Source organism: Limulus polyphemus, unplaced genomic scaffold (genome assembly GCF_000517525.1).
Source record: "Limulus polyphemus unplaced genomic scaffold, Limulus_polyphemus-2.1.2 Scaffold1827, whole genome shotgun sequence".
In the NCBI taxonomy this organism is placed as follows: Eukaryota; Metazoa; Arthropoda; class Merostomata; order Xiphosura; family Limulidae; genus Limulus; species Limulus polyphemus.
The window spans coordinates 96,969-109,307 of record NW_013667437.1 but is presented as its reverse complement, the minus strand read 5'-3'; the positions used below and the strand labels follow the sequence as shown (position 1 = coordinate 109,307).

Here is a 12,339-nt window from a genome sequence, read left to right as displayed (position 1 = left end):
AAAAAAAAAAAAAAAAAAAGAGGAAAGAAACGCCATGACATGCTGCTGTTTTCCAAGAATTAGAATTAGTATTGATTTGTGCACTGACACTGATGACAGCATTTGTGCCAATGATTTTCTATTTTCATTTAATGGGTTCATCAGTGCTTTAAACACCTTGGAACTTGGAAGTGATAGTAGTATTAGTTTAAATGTTTCATGAATTCATTATACTTTGATATTATTAGATTGTTAAATACAGGATTACTTACTTTGAAAAATTATAAGATACAAAAATAAAATTTAAACTTAATTAAAGAAGGACAATTGTATCATGAAAAGGCTTAACTTCATTTTTCTCTTGGGGATCATTGGGGAATTCATTCCTGAAGAAGAGAAGTAACTTTCCAAATTCAAAAACATTTTGGTTATTGGGTTTCTGTAATTTTCACATATCATAAACATAACTATCTAACAAAAAATGTAAAGTTAATCCAAGTTATCTAAACAAGTAACATCATAACTCAAACCTCTGTAAGTTACCATTTGTAATCAAGAAGTATGACTAAAACAAATCCAGATCAATATTTCCAAAAGACAATGTTACCCTTGTTATTAATCCATTAACTGCGGATGATGGATATTTTCGTCATTGAAGTTCTATGGCTCAACTGCAAATGATGGAAATATCCGTCAGTCGCACATATATATAACTATAACAATACGAATGATGAAATTACCGTTTTATTGTGATTGATGGCAACTCAGTTTTATCTGTAAGTCATAAAATGGCAACTGAGCTGCTCCTGCCGCAGTTAATGGGTTAAGATTGCCCCTTTTTATGTAAATCCAGAAAGCTAAAGGTTCTTCTGTACAAAATTAAGTTGATTCAAGATCTAATATTTTTTAACTAATGAATTAAATCACATCTTGTTGTGTGCACTAGTAAAAAAAATAAAAAGCTTAAGTCTCTTTTGTAGCTTGAAAATCTTTATAGGGCTGCTAATTTCCAGAAATTTCTTTGAGAAAGATTTAAAAAAAATTATAATCTTAACATGTGGTAAAGTGCTGTGAACACTGTAGGCAGTCACCTTCCAAGATGTTCTGAGGGCATGCTTTACTCCTTTAGAGAATTTTTTATTCATTACAGCAAAATGGTGCAATATGGTGCATTTCCTGGTTAGCAGACACTGACAACAATGCTCTATTCTGAAATAACTTATCTCAACTATGTATTGAGGCTTCACTGACCCATTTATTATAACTGAGCCTTGTTTTAGAGAGTTTTAGAACTAACTTTAACTTGATGTCACACTATATAACCCACAGCTCTCTCTCTCTCTAGCTGACAGACAAATTACAACATTAGAAATAGAGAGTAAAATAATTAAAAAAAAACCTCAACAGGTTCACTTATTCATAATCTATTCACTAATGGTATTTGACATTCATGCATGGTTATTAACTCTAAAATGCCAGTGTTAAATTTTCAGTCATTAACTTGAGTTGGTATTGAGTCATAGTGACTCCATGCTGGCACTTTAGGGTTAATTGGAAGTGTGTTATGTAGGAAATCCTCTTCCATTTAAATTGTGTGAAACTTTGAGTGATGGACAAAACAAATGACCAATGACCATATTTCTATTAGATGCTACTGCTGCCATGAGGAGATATACTTCATTCCTCCTTTTTCAGCTGGAATTCTGTATTTAATGGCTTCACACGTTTAATTGCTTGTATAATGCTTGTCTTTCATTCTGAGACATTTTTGAGTCATGACTGTTCATGAATGCCTTTGAAACTAGTTTAGCATGAGTGTAATTTAAAACAAGGTTTGGCCTCAACTGAGTTGTGTGTTAAACCTTTATTATTACTAATTATAATATTAATACTTGGACAATATAATATTCTTATATTTAATTTCATTATTCTATCCTGGTACTTCACTCTGCAGCTTAAAAATAATGTGGCATAGTCACTTACCAAAGGGAATCAGATATCCTAGTATTCCAATATATCACTGTGGAAAGACTGAATGTTCCAGTTTTCATATTTGGCAGTAATCTGTAATTTTTTTAAACTTGTATTCAATACTTTGAGCCCCTGACAAGTGTGGATAAAAAAATATTAATTTATTAACTGAATAGGGAAGTTATTACATAGCTTGGAATAATTGAGCAAAGCATTTGCTATTATCTCTGAAGATGGCTATAAGTCAGGCTACAACTGACAGTATGATGTCATTATTGGATATGTCAGTGAGCACATGATTTTGCACCAGCCAAAACTGACAGTTGAATACAAGTGGGAGGTGCTATTTCTAGCCCATGTTTGATTTTTAATTTGTGAGGCATTTGTCTAAAGTAACTTAAAGGTGAACATGAATGGCAGTTACTCAGAATTTTATGACAAACCTCTGGTCAAAACGAGTTACTAACAAAAAATTTGTCTGTTGGGGAGAGACCTGTAGCAACAATATTTTATTTAAAAATATCCTTTTCACTTGATGTTATTTATTATTTGTATAAATGATTTTTTATAATTTTTTTCTCCTAGTTTTAAGATACGAGTGTTTCTCAGTTTTATTTCTTTGAAAATCTCATCTTACATTTATATTTGATGTCAAGCTGATCTAAAATAGACTGTCAGAGCAATTTAATGGGCTTTCATTGGGCAATACGTATTGTTAGGAAGGATCATTTAAAGTTTTGTATTTATTGATGTCACTTTTAGAGAGAGGGAATCAATAAATGTAGGTGAAGCAAACATGTAGTTATTGTGTATTATAAGTTCCATTTTTTTGTTAGTTTCATTAATAGTATTGGGTAGATACGTAATATATATATATATATTTATATATCATTTTTATTATTTTGCACATGTGTTTCATATTATGAGGAGTATTTTGCATTATTAGCTCAGGGTTCATTCACAATTTTTCCCATTTCAACAAGCACACAAAACATACCCCCTTCTGAAAACATACATAAAATGGCAAAGATTTTAAAGAGATATTATGCTAACCAAAAGATTAGCTAAGAAAATTAGATGAGTGGGTAGTGGGAAAACTAGTTAATTGGACTGTAGAATGGTTGTAGGGAAGAAAGCAACAGGTTGTTAATAATGAAGTCCACTCAAACTGAACCCTTGTTACAAATGGAGTACCTAAGAGCTTGGATCGTAGCTTTTTCTTATTTAATGATATTGATAAGGGCATAATTAGCAAAGTTTTCTGGTATCATTAACCTCTTTTATGTTTCTATCTGTATTGAGGATGTGAGAAATAAAATAATTGTTGGATATACAATACTTTTTAGTTTAAGAGTAATTATTTAGTGATTTAATATTTAATGGTTATTTAGTTTTCATAAGAGTGTTAAAAGTTGATTATTTTAAAAACTATAGTTATGATAAATTTTATTACGTAATTCAGAAAGAATCGTATGTTGTGTGTGTAGTTCAATTCTTGTAGTATTTTGGATTCCAAGTTAATGGAATTTTTGGTATTTTTCTCTTTGCTTTGAGTGATTATTGTTATATTATAGTGTCTTGTAGTTTGTAGAAAGTTTGAGGCCTCAGTGAATAACCTATAAATATAGGTGACCAAGAATCTTTGGTATTTTTCTCATTGCCTTTAGTGATTACTGTTATATTATTGTGTCTCGTAGTTTGTAGAAAGTTTGAGGCCTCAGTGAACAATATATAAATATAGGTGACCAAGCGAGTGCAAGTCAAGTTCAGTTAGAAAACATGAAGGTAGACAGTGTGTGAGTGATTAACCCTAATGGGTGATTTCTATAGTGTTTCACAGCTGTATTGTGTTAGCAGAGATGGGAAAAATAATTGTATTGTCAGTTGGGTTCTAAAGTAACTGAACCAGCCTCTCTGGATTTTTTATAGAAAAAAAAAGACAGTGATTTGTAGCTCTAGATACAACTGTGGTAACCAACAAAAGAAGTTAAGTAGAAAAATTCAAGTGAAGTTCAGTAAAAAAAAGTTAGAAAATGTGAAGTAAGCCTGCGAGTCACTCAACACAGGAATCTCATTTATCTGTTGTTTATGAATTGTTCTTTGCAAGTTGTCTTTATTAATTAGTGGTTACTTGATTTGTCTTTGTTAATTAGTGGTTCCTTGATGCGTCTTTGTTAATTAGTGGTTCCTTGATGCGTCTTTGTTAATTAGTGGTTCCTTGATGCGTCTTTGTTAATTAGTGGTTCCTTGATGTGTCTTTGTTAGTTAGTGGTTCCTTGATGTGTCTTTATTAATTAGTGGCTTGTGTGGTTCCTTGCTGCGTCTTTATTAATTAGTGGCTTGTGTGGTTCCTTGCTGCGTCTTTATTAATTAGTGGCTTGTGTGGTTCCTTGCTGCGTCTTTGTTTTTATTGGTGGTTCCTTGATACGTCTGTTTTTATTGGTGGTTCTTTGACGCGTCATTGTTTTTATTGGTGGTTCCTTGACGCGTCCTTGTTTTTATTGGTGGTTCCTTGACGCATCCTTGTTTTATTGGTGGTTCCTTGACGTGTCCTTGTTTTATTGGTGGTTCCTTGACACGTCCTTGTTTTATTGGTTCCTTGACGCGTCCTTGTTTTTATTGGTGGTTCCTTGACGCGTCCTTGTTTTTATTGGTGGTTCCTTGACGCGTCCTTGTTTTTATTGGTGATTCCTTGATGTGTCCTTGTTTTTATTGGTGGTTCCTTGACGTGTCATTGTTTTTATTGGTGGTTCCTTGACATGTCTTTGTTGATTAGTGCTTACTAGATGAGTCTTTTTTGATTAGTGCTTACTAGATGCATCTTTGTTGATTAGTGATGATGCATCTTTGTTAATTAGTGGTTCCTTGCTATGTGTCTGTTGAGCTAGTTAAGGCTAATGTTGACCATCTAGGAAGATAGGCTACAGTTTGGCAAATAACTTTTATTATAGTAAGTGTATGGTAATGGTAATTGGAATTACATGTTTAGTACAGATGAGAACCCACTCGATAGTGTGAATGAATAAACAAATCTTGATGCAGTGGTGGATAAGTCACTCTAGCCATCCAAGCAGTGCTCTGTTGCTAGTAGTAAATGTAAAAGAATTTGAATGTTTATAGACATACGGATTTCATGTCAAAAGAGATGATTATATCTCTCTCTCTCTCTACAGATCACAAGTTAGGCATCAATTGGAATACTGTGTACAGTTTTGGTCTCCTTTTCCAAGATAAGAAATTGACTCATTGAAAAGGGTGCAGAGGAAGGTTAGTAGGATAATTTGAGATGAAAGGGTTATCTTATAGGTTAAGATCTTTTAAGTTAGTTACTTTTGAGAAAACAAGGGTAAGAGGTGATGTTGTTGTAACTCACAAGGTTATCCAGGAAACTGATAGGATAATATCCTCTGATTTATTGTGCTGTTTTCTGAAAATAATAAGATAATAATAATAAATAATAAGATGATCATGAGACAAAACAAGTTTAAGATTTGGAGAAAGACAGGCTAGGCTCCAGTTAAGATAGTTTGCTAACAGGTTGTGGAATGAGGTGCAGTTGACAGTAGTGGAGATGAGTATGTTACAGCAGTTTAAGTTAAATTAAGGATTTCCTGTAAAGTGTAAGGTAGATTAAAATTTTTACTTTCTCGAGGATGGGATTGAAAGAACAGCCTTGAAGGACCAAATGTTTCATTATTTTCTCAGTTTTGTTTGTATGTTAAGTTGTTATAAATAGATTAATGGGGAAATGTAGAAATTTTGTGGAATAAAGAGAAACCAGATTACACTATAAATATGAGTAATCAGTGTGTGAAGCTTCATTGAGAATTCATTGAAGTATTGAGTTAGTGATTTAGTTCAATGTTTGAAGTGAGAGTTATGGTGTTTATTAAGTTGATCGATCAGTTACCAAAGAAATTCTGTAAGTTTATTTGGAACTGTAAATTAGATGTACCAATAGTTTTGTAATTTCAATTAAAACTGTTTGTGAACTTAGGTCTAACTTTTGTCAAAGTGAATTTAACGTCGCAATGTTATAGAAGAAATTATTCCTTATTACATGGACTGAACTTGGCATTATTTTGATCAAATAATCCAGAATGAGATTCCTGTAGGTAGAACACATTACAATAATAGGTAGTTTCTTTGAATGGTTTCTTCAACTGCTGATATTATCCGATTACAGGAATTCTGCATCTCGTTGTTTCTAGCAGCTCATTAATTCTTTTATTTACCATCTTTGTGACTCGTAAATGCTTCTGTGGGAAATGTTTACGTTATTCTCTAATATCTCCTTATATTTGGATTAAATTTTTTATTGTTTTCTTAATCTTGGTCCTGGGATGTGCATAAAACACATGGATATGGAACAAGCTGGATTTTATTATTTTCCTATTGGTTGTAAGCTTATCTCTTCTGGAGGCAGAAAATTAGTGATAGTGCGTGAAAAAAATGACTAGTTTTTGTGTGTCTTCTAAGAAAAGTTATATTCCATTCTTTCTTTAAAATTACTTTCATTAACAATATTGATTAAAATGTTTATTATATATTTTTATTCATTTTGCTTATCTTTCTTAACTATGAGAATTATTTTGTATTGTTAGCTTAGGATATGGTTTTAAGACTCCTATAATCTCCTAAGCTGGCTGAACCTCGTGAGATATTATTGGGACTATGGGTGAAGATATCTGGATAAGGGTATCTAATCATTATAGTTTTGGTTTTGTGACAGTGCATACATCTAGCTAGATCAGTATATTAAATTAACTACACTAGCTGATGTATCCTTTCAATGCATGTTGAAGACATAAAAGAGTCCCCTTGGGTTACATAGTGGTGTCTTATCAAAATGCCAAACCTCCCTCTTCCACTTGTCACTACCCAGAGGGCCCTAAGTAGAACTGGGCAGTTTAATCTGTATAAACACTTTTCTATGAGCAGCAGTTACATTGATTAATGTCATGTAATTTAATTGATTAATCAAAATTATTGTTTCCAATTATTACTGTTTTAGATAATCCCAACAGTCCATTAATCAAAACTCCACTTCATATCAAATGTCATGTTAAAGTTAGTGGTTTCCTATTATTACTATTTAACCCTTACATGATTAGAGATGCTAGAGTACCAGTACCTGGTCTGTATTGGTACCAGCAATCTGGTACTGCCAGTACTATTGCAAACCCTGCCATTGTTACTAACCGTGAACTGCTTACTGGAGGAAAAATAACTTCGGCAGCAACCAACAGTAACTTTTTATTTTTTGAACTGCTGAATAGAGGAAAGGCAACTGTGTGGCAGCACCCACCACCAACCTTCTTTTTTGCTTTTACATACATATATTAATAGGGCCGTTAGTTGTTCGGCTATCAACTACCACTTGTCAACCCGTTCTAGTCCTAAGGATACGTACCATGCTTTGTAAAAATTGGCTCTGCAGTGCACCAGTTATAAGCAGTCAAACAGACAAACAACATTTTTTTTAGATTAGGTTAATTTGTAGTTCTTCTCTGTTTAGGTAGCAAGGAAGCAGAATTCTAAATTCATGTTTAATTGTTTTTAAAATTAATCTTTATTGGAAGTTTGGAACATAAGTACATACATAGCAGGCCTACAAAATCACCAGGACACAGACCCTTAACTTAGATACAGGGCAATTTCTGGGTTTGGGAAACATACATCATGCTTCATATGAAGTAAAACAGGTTTTATTTTAACTTAATGTTTTTATACATTTAATATATAATTAACATGCATATTTATAAGTAAAATAAAGTTTTTATATGTTTGATACATAATGAACACACACATTGACAAGTAAAACAAAGATTTATCAAACTGTGTACCATTATTGGTTATCACATTTGTATCCAGAGCTTTAAATAATTGTCTTTTTTTTTCTCAAAGTCCACACAGGTAGGTTTAATTACTTTAGAATACCCTTTGACAAGATAAATTATTCTTCTCTATCTTTGTTATTACAATACAAGCTGTGAAACTCATTTTAGAAATAGCCTGTTCTGGCTAAACCCGCTTGCAGTCTAACTCCATTTTCACTAACTCACTCACTGTATCTGCATGTATTCATAACATGCAACAGAAAAATCTGGAATTATCTAGCCCTCTAGTAACAACAGTATTACACATAATGAGAAAATTTAGAAGCTTCAAGTAAGATGTCAACAATATTACAAAAGCCTAGTACAACAGCTAAGCTACATGCACAATGTACGACTCATACTGAGTTACATAACAAAACCTGTTATAACTATTGCTTTTAAAATAATTAACATTTAACACATTAAATATTAAATCACTAAATAAACTAAATATTAACTCTTAAACTGAACAGTCTTGTATATCCAACAAGAATTATTACTTATTGTCAAAACATCATTTTTTTTATTTTTTTTGTCATCTGTTGGTTAAACCTCTTGGTGCAGCTCTGATAAGTATGTTGTTTTAATTTGGATCAACTAACCCCATTATCTTGCTACTAGATGGGACATAGCAGTCTTCTGTGTGATTGTGTATTGAGTACTGTGTTATCAGTTTCTTATGGGTCTTTCCTTACGTGTGTATAAATAAAAGTTTTGACTGTGATATTAATAATATGTATGTAAAAAGACAGTCCGAAAATGTTTTAATGCAGATTTCTAAAATTACTTTGAAATTTATGTTCATTTAGTAAACCGTTATCAACAGAGCATTATTAATAGTCAATTGAGCTCAAAAATACAGTACCCATAACCCAAACACTTTCGAAAATTGGACCTTTCAAAAGTATTTGGGTATATTATAGGGTATCATAATTTTGAATCTATTGGTTTTTCCTAAGATCATGAATAGTCAGTTAAGAAAGTTTCCCATACCAATATTTTTTGTTTTCTAAACTGCCAATCATGAATGTTAACCACTGTTTGTGTGTTATAAATAGTCAATTAAGAGTGTTTTCTAGAAGGATTTTTGGGTTTTGTGAATAATTTCTTAAATTAAAGCATGTTCAACACCAATGTCTTCTATTCTAAATAAACTATTAAGGTTTGTTTTTCAGACTGATTTATCTTATTCTGAATAATGTATTAAGAGTAACTGATTTCTTGTCTTCGAAATAGATGCTTGAAACTTGTGTTTTCAGACTGATTTCTTTTGTATTCTCAATAGTTTACTGAGAGTTTTGACCAGTTTCTCCAAGTATCTAATATTTTTTATGCTTTACTATACACAAATATAGTAGTTTTCATAGGTGTTTGATGAAAAACAGTTTCAAAAGTGTTTTTGTGTATGTGGGTGATTGGTGGAAAGAAAGGTGGGAAGTAAAAATGTGAATTACTTAGTTTTATTTTATTTTCATTAGTCATTATACAGTTACACGGAGGGTTATAGTAGACTAAAGGGAGATGGAATCTTTCTGTATTTTCTAAAACCATTGAATGTAATGATTTATGTTAATATAGATGCATGTAATTTCATTGTAGTAAAGTTAGTTTTATTCCAAATGGTGTTGGGTAATATGCTTATTAACAAAATTGATATTTAGTGAGAAAATTGATATTTAGAAATATTACTCACCTTGAAACTTTGTTACCTTTTGTGCATTGCTGCACTAATTCCTGTGCATGTCACAAGCTTTAAACAAAGCTCCCACACCTAAATGTGTTAACATGTATTGCACCAGTGTATAATATAATCATCATTAGAATATAGCCCTCCAATAAAAAGACAAAACGTCCATGCACATTAATCCATAGGAATCTTGGAACTTGAATACAGGCTCATTCTTTCCTTGGCACTGCTTGTACTTAGGAGTGTTCTTTTTTTCCATGAGATTTATGAAAATTTTTGAGCTTATTATTTTCATATTTTGTTATTTGTTGTGTAGTCTTTCTTTCCTTACATTTCTTGATTATATGAACAACTATACTAACTTTTAAACTTACCAGTGAGAACTTTCAATAAAATTATCTTCAATTTGATTTTATTTTAATCAACTTTGTATTTTTGGAACATGTCCCCCATTCTCTGTTCCTGTTGATGGTCAGTCATCTTACTGTGCACCATGTGGTTGGTTCCATTCTTATTTTGATCACATATTTCTGACCACCTTCCTCTCTTACTTTAACTGAACCTGACCCATATTATCAGTAACTTTTCTCATGCCTGCTTTTGCTTCACATTCCCTCTTTCTGAAGTGGATGTGGTTATTTTATTTTTGTCCTTCCCTGCTTAGATTCCATGGGCATGTGTCTTGTTTTCTTTTTCTACAGTAATTTTTGCTGAGTTTTGGACTTCCTTTTTTCACAAGTCTCATTCATGTGGTTAATTTTTCAGTTTAGGGATCTTTTCATTTCTTTCTCTCCATCTAGTCTCTTATTCAATTTTCTTGTCCATTCTCATGCTTCATCTTCATTTGGAGGCTTTCCTTCATGACCCTATCAGCATTATGGGGGCAATACATGCATACGTGTTTTCAACCTTATCCTTGGTTTTCTTCCATTTGTCTAAGTTACCTTGGTTTCTGGGATGCCCTTTGTCAGGTTACCTCTTCAGGACTTGTGTTTTCTACCTTTTCTTTGTGATGTATTTGAAGGTATCTACATTGGTTTCTTGAGCTGATTCAACTCTTCAGCAGTCATCTCTATTCGCTTTGGTTACCTACCCTTCTGACCAGGGCCTCACTGGATTTAGCATTGCATACAGACTTGTGTTTTTGTCCTCATGTGAAAGCTGGCTGTCACAGGCCTTGGAAGTAATTTTTTCGGAGCCACTCCTTGGCCTTATTCCTGTGGGAGCTCTGCTCTCCTTCTTTGTCTACTGGTGGACTCCCTTTGCTACAACATATTGAGTTCTTCAGATGCTTTCTCAGGGTTTTTTCCCATTGGACAATTCCTCAAACACACTTTTAGTATTCTCACAGTAATACGAGGTATTAGCTAGATAACCACTTGATGTTTCTCAGTTCCTGAAGAACCATTTTTTCACTCTCGAGTAGATGCTTTCCCCAGTGGTAGATGACCTGATTTGAGGTTTCATACACTTTTATTATATTCTGTTGTATCTGGCTGCCTTTTGCTTACTTTGATTCATGTGCAATGATTAAACATTTGGTTCTTTGCCCTTCCCTTCGAGCTGGTTATGACCACATCTTTTTTGACTGGGTCCAGGCTTTTTTTATTCGGAGATTACATTCTTGAAGTCTTTTGTTCGGTCTCTACTTGCTCCTTTTCACGTAGCTCCCTCTGTTCTTGTTTAGGGTGGCTGGTACAGCTCTCCATCTCAACTCCCACACTATTTCATTCACTTGGTAGTCTTTCTCACTTTGTATGTGGGGCAGTCTTAATCTTCTTCTATGTCTTTATGCCATGGTGCTTTTGACACCAGAGCTCTAAGGTCTCCATTTTCTGCATGAGTCTTTTTTTTTTCTCAAGGACGTAGTTCCTCTTGGATGTGCCTATACATATACCCTTCAGTGGTTTCTAGCCCATTAATTCAAGTATCTTCAGAGATATTCTGTCTTCTCATCACCTTTCGTGGTGATGGTGGCTTACTTGACCTCATATGATTCGGGACGTATCTCTTCCTCTTGCTTGCTTCTGTTTGATGCCTCTAAGGCTCAGAAACTAGTTTATGGGCTCCTCCTACCCACACATTTAGGTTTCCATATCCATGGTGAGCACGAGTGGCACTTTGTACTGGTTTATGCTTAACAAATGCACCTTTCCATCACTCTGTTCCAATATGGTGCAATTCTAGACACCTGATCCATTCCCAGCATCTGGTCTTCAAGGGCAAGGTTTCTCTGTCTATACGTCCTCAGGCTGGTGGCTCTGTTCCTAGCACCGACCTCGTAACCATTTTATGCTTGTTATAATTTTCAATGCTTTCATAAGCAAAATATCAATTTTTTTTATTAAGTCTTCAGGTTTGTAAAGCAATGTTTTTGTCGTTTTTTTTTCTTTTCACACAAGTAATTTTCATTTTAAGATTAAAAATACTATTATGCATCAGAAAATTTTCAAATTTCACATGCAAAATCTTTATAATGTCCAGATAGTTATCAAACATTTCTTAAGAAAAACTTTATATTTTATCTGTTATTTTCAATAATTAATCTTGGGTTCGGTAGATTTGACCGATCTCGCAACCACCATAAAAAATTAGGAAACAAATATAAATTATGCCTCTTTCATTCTACAATGAACACAAATTATAACACAAAAACACAAATCTCATAACATTATACATTTATATATTTTTATTATATTCACCTTTCAGTCGTGCCTGGCTAACAATACAGAAGATGCGATGATGTGGCTCACGTGCACTCATGTTACCGTATCAAATAACATAAAACTGACCTTTGGTCTGAACAAAGAATTTGTCTTGGTT

The 12,339-nt window shown here is 33.1% G+C and overlaps 1 pseudogene; it reads left to right on the top strand.

Moving 5' to 3' along the window:
* LOC106465074 overlaps positions 1 to 12,339 on the top strand; it is a 23,595-nt pseudogene that overhangs the window by 1,022 nt on the left and 10,234 nt on the right.